This window comes from Cynara cardunculus, assembly GCF_001531365.2.
Source record: "Cynara cardunculus var. scolymus isolate 2C chromosome LG 16, CcrdV1, whole genome shotgun sequence".
Classification (NCBI taxonomy): Eukaryota; Viridiplantae; Streptophyta; class Magnoliopsida; order Asterales; family Asteraceae; genus Cynara; species Cynara cardunculus.
Window position 1 is genome coordinate 15,471,900 of NC_037543.1, and position 14,271 is coordinate 15,486,170.

Consider the following 14,271-nt stretch of genomic DNA (forward strand, 5'->3'; position numbering starts at 1 on the left):
GTATATATATATATATATATATATATATATATATATATATATATATTGATATGAGGCGGTAAGGTATAAGATATTTTAAGCCAAACTTTCAAAATTCACCCTTAACTTTCAACGCTTAACCAAAGCAAACCCCAAACTTTATAACAACAACCCGGTTATCACACGCATGTTATAAACTTGGTCTCTAATAACGTCATTCCTAACATTATTCTTATACCACTTTCCAAGTAGTTTTCGCTTATTTTAAAGTTAATTAGGCATATTTTTAACAGTTCTTTTGAGTTTTTTGAACATAAATTAATCTTAGAGAAAAAAATTGAAGAAAACTAAGTCTTGTGTTGCCTTTTATGAAGCTTTTTCAAGAATCTTGGAGTTGGGATCTAATTTGGATCTCAAGGTGGTTTGTTGAAGGGATTAAAGTTGGAATATCATAAAAGGTGGACAAAACAGTGAGTTACGCCATCTTTCCTACGGGCTCAAAGATGCGGCACATTTTTACCCAGGCTACCAATCCTGCGGCTTAACCGGAGGATTCTCTGGATTCGTGCAAAATGTCTTATCCAGCTAGGGTTGAAGGGGGTTGGACATAATTGGAAGAGAGGGGCTACTAGGAGGCAAATTTGGGCAGATTCTTGGAGGGTTTTAGAGCTAAAAAACACAAAAATTGATATCGAGGCTAAAGGTCTGACGCGTATTCACTAATTATTGGTGGAGATTCTTCATAAAAAGGGGGGTTTTAATTGTGTTTTTCAGATTTTATGAGAACCATGTCTAAACCTTTTAGTTCTTCCATTTATGTTGTATTTCCTACCATCCCTAACATGAACTAATTCCTAGATGTTGAGGGTTGGATTGCTTTTGGGTTGTAAGCATATGAACACGTAACATGTGATTTTTATTAGACTTTTCAATGAATGAAGAATATGAATTTGTGTTTAATTCCTTGGTGAGCCTGATCAACTTGCAATTGATCATTTTAAATTAATTTCGAGAGAAATAGTTTTATAATTAAGTTTATGATTCATATGCCTAAGGTAAGAACTTGGATAGGAATATACTAATTAAATCTTGGTACTGTTTTACAATCTTGTTTTTAATAATTCTTGAGCTTGTATGTGAGATCGAGAGATAATATATACCATTTCAGGAATAGTTCAATTATGTCCCAGTATCTACAAAAGCTACATTACAAAGTAACTACCAAATTTTTCCACAAAATTACTATACGACACTTGTATACATAACAAGTATTCAAATGCAAAAGATAACATGGTATACCAACATCCCCATGCAAGCATATATAAATCTTCACAATTTTCCTTTCTCCTTATCATCCGATTGTATCCGACCTGTAATGCACATTTTCAAAACACCAAAATGAGGGTTAAACCTTGAGGTCTAGTGAGAAATCCCTTGTTTGCTATTACAGGGTGAATAATCACAAAACATTTTTGTAAACCCATATTTGTATAAATAACAAATATACAACATTTTAATAAAACAAATCTCTTTTGTCGCATTAAAATGGTGAGACATTGTCCAATTATTGCATCAAATAGTCCAATAACTCATTTATCACATTATGATAAAACTCATCGTATCATATAGGTGGAAACATAATTTCCTCGCATCATATGGGTGAGGCAACCCCATTTCCTCGCAACACACTGATGCAAGGACCCCATCTTATCGCATCATATAGGTGCGATATCCCAAGTTGTCGCATCAATAGGATGCGATAAACTCACTCCTTACATCATATGTATGTGATAAACTCACTTCTACCATCATATGGGTGCGATAAACTTGCATCATCACATCAATAGGATGCGATAACTTAAGTTATCGTATCACACAGATGCGACAACTTAAAGTTATAGCATCATAAGGATGCGACAACAATCAACACTTGATCAAAAACCCAGATTTTTATACATTCCGTTGATTATGTCACCCTTATTCTAGTATACACCTCTCCTTGATATGTCACCCTTATAACCAAAATACACATTTTCTTGATATGTCACCCTTATAACCAAAATACACTTCTCCTTGATATGTCACTCTTATTCCATTCACTTGATATAAACATCTCAAAATATCAACTCACGCTAAAAATAGCATAAACTCAGTTTCAAAAACTCCCACTAAAGAACCACGCAGTTCTAATTTCAATACCATAAAAGGAAAGTTTGTAAAATAAACTCACCTTATAGAATCACACAAATATGTTGATATGAAGATGAACAACAACAATTATCCAGACAAATAATCACATAATCGATTTCTATTAGCTGCCCTTTTTGGTTCTATTTTCTTTCTCGGCTTAAAAACACACACAAAAGTTTTATCAACTTTCTTTTCTCCTTTTTAAATCTCATCCCAATGATATAATATACTTATCTCATAATGATAAAAATAATAAGAGGGTGTGGGATTTATAAGCAATTTAGGCACATATACAAATTTAACCCCTCAACTTACCACCACTTTTCAAAAACAATCTCGAACTTTATAACCGATAACCCGATTATCACATTTTTTCCTTGAAGTATTCCTAGATCTTCTTTAGTTTAATTAGTTGTTTACTTTTCAATTCAAGTTATCATATTTGGATCGTCCAGTTAATAATACTCGTAGTATTTGTGGTACTCAGTACCTAGTTCCGTAGTTCAATACTCGTACTTACATACTTATTACTTGATTCAACACCGCACACTTGTAGTTAGATTTAGGAGGTATACACCCACCTATCAATCTCTTTATACTTGTAGGCGTATATCATATTACGGGTATTTTGGTCTTTTTATCTTCTATCATTTTCATTAAGATAAACAAGTTTATGAACATAAAATAAGACCAATACACTATCAATATAGATGGAGCTTGTCGCTCTCAACAATACACTATAGTTTATGAAACACTTCCAATAGTATCTTATGTTTCTCCCATATATGATTTTGATTTAGGTTGTGTTTTTGAATTTAAGAAGGAAAAGAAAAGTAAAGAAATAGAAACTTTTATCTGTGTTCTTGAAAATCAACGAAAGAGGAGAAGTATAAAATAACATTTCATGTTTTTGAGCAAGCGAGAAAGAAATGGAAAGATATTAATTTTACAAATATACACTTATTTATTTTAGAGCATAACGCAATTGACGGATAGATATGTAACTTTATGAATATTTTTAATTGTTTTTATAATTTTTTTCCTTCTCTTCTCTTTCCTCCTTTTAGGAAGAAAGTTTTTCAAGGAAAATCAGTCTTATTTTTCTTCTTTTTCCTTTCTTTTCCTCCTTAGAAACTCGATATTTTTGCCTTCCCCTTTTTCTTTTCATTTCCTTCCTAAAAAGAACTTGAGATTTTTTTTCACCTTCCCTTTCCCTTTCTTTCCTTTATAAAAATATCAAAACGGCAACGCAGGATAATATCTCAAGGTTTTTTTTTTCCAAAATGAATAATTATTGTGCATTTAATTGTAAAATTTTAGTTTTAAATTGGACATTTTTAGTTTTTTTTTTTTTTTTTGCTTTACTAATTCTATAACAAACACCCGTTAGAACTTTTTATTACAATGTTTTCATCTTCGGAGTTGTGGTTGAATAGATCATTTGAACAACATAGATATGCATCAACGTATTCATAGTATGTTTTTAGGGGTTGTTTAGTTTCATTAAGAGGCAACATCTGAACCGCTAAAAGGTTAATTTTGTTGGTAAAAAATACTTTACCTCTTAATGGTTATAAATACCTCTGAGTGATTTGTATCTTGAGCCTCCCTCAACCATCCAACGCCCTAATTTTTCCATGACTGCCCTCTTCTCTCATGCCACTCTCCACGTTCTTCAGGTTCGATTGTTGTTTGAAACAGCTTTTGATTTATACTTCCTTTGTTCAAACTGTTCGATTTCATCTGTTTCATTTATTCATTTTTTCATCTTTCTGATTTATGCTATGTTTTGATCTGTTTGATTATACAATTGACCAACGACTTCTTTACAAAGCTTTCTTTGATTTTACACCATACAAACCCCTCAGTTCTCTGTCGTGCACAAAAAAATCAAAATCAAAGCATTCATCTATAAATTATAATGCTGATTTTACCCCTTAAAATTTCATTTTATGCCCTTTCTCAATATACTTTTTACTTATAAACCCATGTGGGTTTTACTTTTCTACCAATGTGGGACAAACCCACTTCCATTTCTCTCATTCTAACATTTATATCCTCTACCGTTACTTTCAATCAATTTTTCAATCATATCAACACCGTTTTATACACAAAATATGCTAAATCGAAGTTTTCATGTACCACTCCAAGATCACATTAGCATATAAACATATATTTCCATATATTAAGAAATATAATTTTACACATTCGGTCTCAATATCTACAAATGCTACATTATGAAGTAGCTAACATTTTTTTTCCATAAAATCTCTATAATACACGTGAATAAATAACAAGTATCCAAATACAAAAGAAGATTATGCTAGCCCCAAAATTACATGCAAGCATAATATAACACTTCACAATTTCTCTTCCTCTTGTCCTCTGGTTGTACTCGACCTGTAATGCACATTTTTAAAACACAAAATGAGGGTTTGACCTTAAGGCCTATTGAGAAATCCCTTTGATGCAATTACAGGGTGAATAATTCCTAAATCATATTTATGAATCACATATGTAATAATAACAAATGTATACATCTTTTTGATATAATAAAATTCATTTATTGCATTAAAATACCCAAATAACTTGATAAACACCTTATGGATAAAACTTGTCGCATCATATAAAATTTATACAAATTCCTTGCATCACATGGATGAGACAAACCCATGTCCCCGCAACACACTGGTGCGAGAAATATAAACTTATCCATCATACTGTGCGATAAACCCAACTCATCGTATTGTATAGGTGCGATAAAATCAACTTGTCACAGCACAAGGGTGCGACAAAATTTCCTTCTCGTATAACATGGATGCGGTAACACGCTTCATCGTAGCAATACGATAAGTTGTCGCATCACAGTGATGCGACAACCCTAAGTTATCGCATCATAAAGATGCGATAATTATGAGCACTTGATCAAAAACCAGATTTTTATAGCTCAATGATTATGTCACCCTTATCCTGGTATACACTTCTCCTTAATATGTCACACTTATCCCAATATACACCTCTTCTTCATATGTCACCCTTAGTTCCATACATAATATAATCATAACAAAAACCCATAGTTTATGCCAATTATGGCCTCACAACTGGTTTATAACAAAATCTCATATAAAGAACCATCCGGTTCTATACTCAGTTTCCAAATAAGGAAAGTTCATAAAAATTAAACTTACCTTATCACAATGAGATAAAGATAGGATGATGAATAACAATTAATCGAGATAATTTCATAGAATCCCTTCGCCTTCAAATCTCTCTTGGTTTTTGTTTTTTTTTTGTACGAAAAAGCACACATACACATAGAGTAAAACCTTTTCACCAACTTTCCTTTTAAACCTATCCAATCCCATAAGACATAAAATTATCTCATCGCATTAATAAATAGAAACGAGAATGAGGCGGTGATAATATTTCTTTTAAAATTATTAAAGCAAATAAGCATTTTAAATCCCTCAACTTACCCAACCTTTTCAAAAACCACCTCAGGCTTTAACACTGGAAACCCGATTATCACATTATCCTCCCCTCAAGAATTTCGTTTCGGAATTCAATCAATCAAACAACCGATGATATTTTAATCTTATCTCTTATTCCGATTCCCAAGTAGCTTCTGGATCCTTATGATAACGCCATTGTACTTTCATGAGATTGATTTGTTTATTCTTTTAAACTCTTGTCTTTTGATCAGTGACAACCTTATGAGTGTCCATGAAATTCAAGTTACTATCAACTTGCACCTTAGGTAGTGGTACTGCCAAATTCAGATTGGCCAAACACTTTCGCAGGTTACAGACATGGAAAGTGTTATCAATTGCATTGAGTTCCTCCGGAAAATCCAACTGATATGCTACTAAACCCACCCGTTTACAAATTCTGAATGGTCCAACATACCTCGGACTGAGCTTACCTCTTTTCATGAATCGAACAACACCCTTCCACGGAGAAACCTTTAAAATCACGAAATATCCTACTAAAATTCAATTGGTTTGCGACATTTGTCAGAGTAACTTTTCTGTTGGTCCTGAGTTGTTTTCATTCATTCTCGTATCTGATCTATTTTTTCAGAAGTTATTTGAACGATCTTTGGACCAACCAACTGCTTTTCCCCCACTTCATTCCAACAGAACGATGTTCGGCCATACAAAACCTTCCATGGTGCTGCTTGGATGTTGGAATGGTAGCTATTGTTGTAAGCAAATTTGATCAGAGGCAGATGATTCTCCCAAGATCCCCCGAAGTCAATAATGCAATCTCTTAATATATCTTCAAGAGTTTATATCGTTCTTTCACTCTGCCCATCAATTTGAGGATGATACGTCGTACTTAATCTGATATGAGATTCCATAACTCTTTGGAAGCTCTCCCAAAACATAGAGATAAATCTGTTGTCCCTATCTGAGATGATTGATAATGGAACACTATGACGAGTTACAATTTCTTCAATATAAATCTTTGCCAACCTTTTTAAAGGATAAATCTCCTTAATAGGTAAAAAGTGCGCAAATTTGGTTAGACGAATTAAACCATATGGCATCATAACCTTCTGGAATTTGTGGTAAACTCATGACAAAATCCATTGTGATATGATCCCACTTCCACACAGGAATTTCCAGAGACTGTAAATTCCCATATGGTCGTTGATGCTCAATTTTCACTTGCAGACACGTTAAACATCATTCTACATATTTTGCATTATCCTTCTTCAATCCTGGCCACCAATAAAATGGTTTTAAAATCTTTATATGTTTTATTAGTACCTGGATGAATCGAGTATCGTCATATATGGCTCTCATAAAAAATCAGCACACGGGTGTTCCGAAACGTGGTATCCAAATTCTGCCTTGGAAACATAGAATCCCTTTATCATTCTTCGTCAAGGTTGAAATTATTCCACCAACCCTTTCATCTTTGAAATTTTCTTCTTTGACGACTTCACTTTAACATCTTAAAACCTCATTATGAATGTCGGGGATTAGGTTTGTTCTTAATGCAACGGCCTTAATTATACCACTTTTTTCCTTCTGGCAAAGTGCGTCGGCTACCACGTTGGCCTTCCCAGTGTGATAAAGAATTTCACAGTCATAGTCATTTACCATTTCAATCCATCGTCTTTACAGCATATTTAATTCTTTCTGATTAAAGAAATGTTGAAGGCTTTTATGGTCAGTGAAAATTTGACATTTAGTTCCCAACAAACAATGCCTCCAAAATTTTAATGCAAAAACAATGGCTGCAAGTTCCATATCATAATTCGGGTACTGTTTCTCATGATCTTTTAACTGTCTGGAAGCATAAGCAATAATTTTCCCTATTCAATACACATCCTAGACCCAGTTTTGAAGCATCATTGTATACCACAAAATCTTCAAACCCATCTGATAACGATAATATCTATGCACTGCATAAACGGTGTTTCAATAATTGAAAAGTTTTACTTTGATCTTCTTCCCATTCATACTTAACACTTTTCTTGTAAACTTGGTCAACGGTGCAGCAATAGGTGATAAGTCTTGAATAAACTTCCGATAATACCTCACTAGACCCGGGAAACTACGAATCTCGGTGGGGGTTCTCGGTACTTCCCATTTCTTAATAGCTTCGATCTTTGCAGGATCTACTTTTTCTCCTGCCTCAGAAACAACATGACCCAAGAACTGAAACTTCCCTCAGCCAAAATACACTTGGAGAACTTGTCATATAACTTTTCTTTCTTCAAAGGTTCAAGAATTAAGCGAAGATGCTCGGCATGCTCCTCTTCAGATCTTGAGTATATAAGAATATCATTGATAAATACAATGACAAATTTATCAAGATATTCGTTACATACCCGGTTCATTAAACTCATAAACATCGCTAGAACATTTGTTAAACCGAATGGCATGACCAAAAATTCTTGATGTCCGTATCTAGTTTGGAATGTTGTTTTGGCAATATCTTCATCTCTGACTTTCAGCTGGTTATACCCTGACAGTAAATTGATCTTGGAGAAATAATTAGCTCCAACCAATTGATCAAACAAATCATTTCTTCGTAAAGGATATTTATGATTTATCGACAGCTTATTCAATTCTCGATAATCAATGCACATCCTCATTGTTCCGTCTTTCTTTTTAACAAACAGCGCTGAAACATCCCAAGTAGAAGTACTTGGTCTGATAAAGCCCTTATCAAGCAATTCTTTCAATTGGGTCTCTTTTAATTCTAAAGGTGCCAGACGATATGGAGCTTTAGCCACGGGTGCTGCCCCAAGTGTCAAATCAATTCTGAACTCCACGGATCGATCAGGTGGTAAACTGGTCAGATCTACTGGAAACACTTTAGGATATCACAAATAACAGGAATAGACTCTTGTTTACTCTCTTTTTTCTTTGAGTCGACCACATACGTTAGAAAACATTGACACCATTTTTTAACACATTTTCTTGCTTTCATGACATATATCAGGATGTTGTGATGATCCTGTCGATCACCATAAATCACAATCGATCCTTTCCCTGGTAAATCAATACAGATCATATTTTTATTGCACACAATACTGGCCTGATTTTCTGCTAACCAATTCATGCCCACCACAACATCAAATTCTCTTATCGGTATTGGAAACAGACGATTTGGCAACCCATACCCCTCAATTTCAATTTGAAAATTATCAAAAGCACGGGTAACAAATACTTGACTAGTATTAGAAGTATCAACTACTAAAGTATAGTCAAGAGGCACATACTTCACATATAAACACCCAGCAAATAAAGGTGATATAAATTAATAAAGCTCGTATTTTGGGTATTTTTTTTTGTTTATGTACATGTTTTATATATATAGTATGTAAGAGTAGTTATATGTCCATTCATCAACGATACTTATCTTTTTTGGTGTATAACTTTGTATCCCATTTTGTTTTAGAGTTGTATATTTAATCTAATATTACCTGGTGAAATTAGCTTCCACTTTAGTGTGGTGTTATACCACATAAGAAGATTAACCACTTAGGTTCCCACATACATCTGAAATATAACTCTTAAGCTCACAAGTCACAACTAATTCAGAGCTTATGGTTTCAATCTCCATGGTTATAAAAGAGTAAGAATAAATAACAACCACCAGAGCTCTTGGTTATTGTCAAAAGCTTTTAATTTAATTTTAAGTAAGAACTGATAAAATAATAACCAACAACCCTCCGGGTTTTATTTCAAATCACTACTCTTTAAAATACTCAAAATATGTTACCTCAAAATCATTTGAAATCACGACAATTAATGCCTCTGGCTGTAAGTCGTTTTCTTCTTCTCAATAACATCAATGTTATCATTTCAATAAGAACAATATTTCTAAGTCATCAAGTCACAGAGAATTGTTGAATTAGAATTATTGTACCTTATGGATATAATAACAGAGTTACCATAATTAACACACCCACAAATGTCACCCTTATATCCATATGTACACCTCTCTTTGATATGTCACCTTTATATCATGGTACACATCTCCGTAATATGTCACCCTTGTTTCCTCATCAAAACATAGTTTCATATCAGAATAGACTTATGTCACACATGTCCTGAAGAAACATTTAAAACATAGTTTCATACTAGAACAGACTTACGTCACCACGTCCGGAAGAAACATTCAAAACAGGGTTTCATACCAGAACAGACTTATGTTACCACGTCCGGAAGAAATATTCAAAACATGGTTTCATACTAGAACAAACTTATGTCACCACGTCTGGAAGAAACATTTGATAAACTCAAATCATGGTTTCATACCAGAACAGACTTATGTCACCACCTCTGGAAGAAACTTAATTCCATACCAGAACAGACTTATGTCACTACGTCTCGAAGGAATATTTCTTAAAACGATATTTCTTTCAAAACAGACTTACGTCACACACGTCTTGAAAGAAAACATCGGTATCTTTTCTTGGTTCATAAATCTCATTTAAAAGATACAAAATACCTTTTTCACAATATAAAACAGTTTAAAATTGTTTAGACAATATTTTGTGAAATACCATCAATTAATAACACAAGTTTTGGGCAAAATCCCCTTCATTGGACAATACTATGGTCAATGAACCCTCCTTATCGGTCAACCCTATCTGGAAAACACTTGAAAAGGTCAAACATGCTAGAAAACACTTGAAAAGGTCAAACATGCTCATTGATCACATCCTGTCCGGATACACCCTCATTGGACAACATGGTGTCCGGGTACAGTTCTCACCGGTCAACACTTAACAACATATTTAAATGGTTAAAGCTTTGTCCGATGAGCATCCTCACCGGACAAGGCTTATCTGATAACCAATCCAAACCGATCAACACTTAGCCACTTCAAACATTAAATCCGTACAATACAATGAACAATGAGTAACTAACTGGACAATACTATGTACGGTGAAGATTCCTTATCGGACAAAGATATGTCCGATAGGAGACCTCATCGGTCAATACTTAAAGTCATTATATTATTTACCGGCCAAGGCTTTGCCGGTGAGGAGCTCTCATCGGACAGTACTTGTCCGATTACAAGCTCTTTACCGGTCAATAAATGTATCAAGAACATAAAATTAAAACTCATAACACAACAGATTCTTAAACCATTAAAACAGTAATAAAATGGATTCAAAGGTTGTTGTATGTAGTAAAACTCACCTTAGATTTTGAATTTGATAGAAGAAAAGAACAACTTCTACTTTTGATCCCCAAGCTAGCCTTTAGTTTCCAAAAACAGTAAGAATTTCATACAGAGATTTACTCCTTTCTTAACTTTCCAAAAATGGCAAGAAAACCATTCCTTTTCTAACTTAAACTTCTTTTATACCTTTCCTAAAAGGGAAGGCGGTTTACAAATAAAAAATGTAAAGTTTCTTTTATAATACCTCCATGTATATACACACATATACACATTCATATGAAATAATTCATACTTGCAAAACTCTCATGCATATTTTATAAGCCATGCATACACATAAAACATGCATACACATATGCATATTCTCTTACCACTACTCATGCATGAAAGATATACACACACTCACATATTAATCTCATGTAAGCATGTATCCACATGATCAATTATAGCAATTAATCAGATATTCACCTGATAATGTAATCAGGTAATCATATAACAATTACCGCAAGTGCATAACCAAGATCCAATTATCACATAGAATCACTTATATACTTCTAAAATATTTACCACTTCTAAAAAAACCTTTGACCAGGGTCGGTCCTAAGATTTTTGATGCCCTACACGAAAATAATAAAAAATGCCCTAAGTCTATTTTTTTAAGTCAATGAAACAAAGAAACATGTGATTGTTTAAAGAGTTTAGAACATATTCAAGTTAAGTGTCTCATCCCCCATGTTGATTTTTATTAATTATAATAAAAAAATACAATGGAGGGGGACATAAAAACCAGAACCCCGAATACAAAATATAGAATGATAAAAGGATAAATCCTGAATTAAGATCGTGCTTCCTTCTTTTCCAGTTTTCCCTTTTCCAAATTGAAATTAGCAAAATAGAAACTTCATTTCAATATATGGGACTTAAAAGACACGGAAAACTATAATTAGTTTTTAACTGAAAATAGTAAATTACATCCAAATTACTGTCACAGTAAGTAAAAAAGTAAAACTCAAAAGTTAGAGGTCTAACGACTAAAGGCTAAGGGTCTATCTGTTAGCTGTTTAATAAGCTTAATGGAACTAACAGATTATTCGCTCAACTATGCATGAGTGTTTCTTAGTGGCTTAATAATATAGAAAATGACTTATCCAATAAGCTTCCAAGGGGAGCTTTATATAGAAAGACAAGTTTATTTTCTTCCAAACATGTCCTTTCCGACTAAAAAAATGCTCCTTACATCTTAAAAACTTTCCAAGACAAAAACTTTTCCAACTTATACAAACAGATTAATTCATACAGACAACTTTATCCGTATAAAACTTAATAAAAAACCAATCAAATGGCTCCTAAATCTAATCCGGTAATGCCAAACCTCAAAGTAAAGTAAACAAAAGTCAAAAGAAAAATAATAAATTGTAAAATTATAATCTATGTTACTGTGCATTGCAAAGAACAAGTGTCCAATAATTAACACAACATCACAATATGTTGTTAATGTTGTGCAGTGTGCTCCAGTTATGTTGATAGACTGATGTGCTCATGTGCATTGAAAATTTCAATTATCAGATATTTCAATATGCAAGAGAAGATCATCATCAAAATGACAAAAGCCCCTTAACCTCATCCTAGTAGGTCAGTGACCCACACGACCACATGACCCAAATTTATAATAATCATTTATAAGTTAGATTTTTTTTTGCAAGAAGATTTAAATATTCATAAATCATAATATGACTCACACAACAACTCGGTAAATTCAATCAACAATAGAAGTCAGTCATTCGAGATTTCCATCTTTGATTTATTGAATCTAATTTCATGACTATTAATCGGCTGGAAAGAGAACTCCATGCCTTGAAAATCAAAATAGTCAAACTCTGAAGAACAATAGAAATTAGATTGAGTTGTTGGAATGATGGCGTTAACCGGTTCACGATGTGCATTCAATATTCATCACTACTTGGCCTTGGGCCTGTTTTTATAGTTAAAGCTCAGTTGTCCAATTTCCAAATTATTATACCCAAAACTAGTAATAGATGACAACTTGATGCCCCTTTAGGCTTTGATGTCTTGTACGGCCGCACGGGCTGTACGTGGCTAGGGCCGGCCCTGCCTTATACACACAAACACACACACACACACATATATATATATATATATGTGTGTGTGTGTGTATGTACGTATATATATATATATGTATATGTATATGTATATGTATATGTATATGTATATGTATATGTATATGTATATGTATATGTATATGTATATGTATATGTATATGTNAATTGTTTTTAACCAAATTAGTTAAAGCTACAATTTGAGCATTTAAAGCAGAGATGGCATCAATTTCATGGATACCTGAAGCAGACTTGTGAACAACAACACGAGGGTTTGACCATTCCGTATTATTATTTGAAATTCTTTCTAAAATGTCATGTCCTTCGTTGTAAGTCTTAGCTGTGAACGCTCCACCGGCCGTTGCGTCAAGAATAATTTTAGCGGAATTGGAGAGGCCATTATAAAATGTCTCCAATTGAATGTAATGAGGGATTCCGTGATGAGGACATTTCCGTAGAAGGTCCTTAAATCTCTCCCATGCATCCGAAACCGCTTCATCTTCTTCTTGTCAAAACGTCATAATTTCATTTCTAATTTTTACATTCCTCGTCGGAGGAAAGTATTTTTTCAGAAATTTTTCCGCCAAATCATTCCAAGTTAGGATCGAGTTTGGTGGTTGAGAATTTAGCCATGCTCTAGCTCTATCCTTCAATGTGTAAAGGAAAAGCGTTAAGCGTAAGGCTTCTTGTGTAACTCCGGGATTTTTAAAATGATCCGTCATTTCGATAAAAGATTTTAAATGAGAGTGCGGATCATCCGACGATAATCCCCCAAACTGACCCATTGCGGAAATCATTTGGAACATTACGGGTTTTGGTTCAAAAGYTGTGGCTGTCATTTCGGGCCTACCAATTCCCGCGGCCAACTGACCAAATTCGGGAGTTGCGTAGTCCCTTATGCCTCGATTTTTATCATCGGCAATGTTAACCGTGGCCTCCCGTGGGAGTGGATTATCCCCCATGGTTTGGTTACGATTATTTCTACCTCTTTTAYGTCTCYTAATGGTTCTTTCTAGTTCAAGRTCAAGAGGTAAAAGTTCACCGTATTGTAGCCGTGGCATACAACACAGGAAGTACGAGTGAAACAAAAGAACAAGGCTCAAATGAAAAACTCAAAATCTCAGGATAAAAATCACGTTACCATTCCCCGGCAGCGGGGCCAAAAACTTGACAGGCTAGGATCGTTTGCGTATTCCTAGTGGGCAGAATGTCCGCACAATGTCGGTGCAAGTATACGCCGACACTATGATCGCTTGCAAGTAATAAAGTGGTACAAAGTACCGAGATCGTTCCCACAGAGAAGGTATGATTGAGATTTAGAGATTTAGAGATT

General features: G+C 34.0%; 1 non-coding gene across 1 annotated transcript; it reads left to right on the plus strand.

Annotated features, from left to right (window-relative positions):
* The first annotated feature begins 13,370 nt into the window (after positions 1-13,370).
* On the plus strand, positions 13,371-13,477 carry LOC112499777. Its single transcript, XR_003067297.1, has one exon. It is a non-coding gene; the product is annotated as a small nucleolar RNA R71 (small nucleolar RNA).
* The last annotated feature ends 794 nt before the right edge of the window (positions 13,478-14,271 follow it).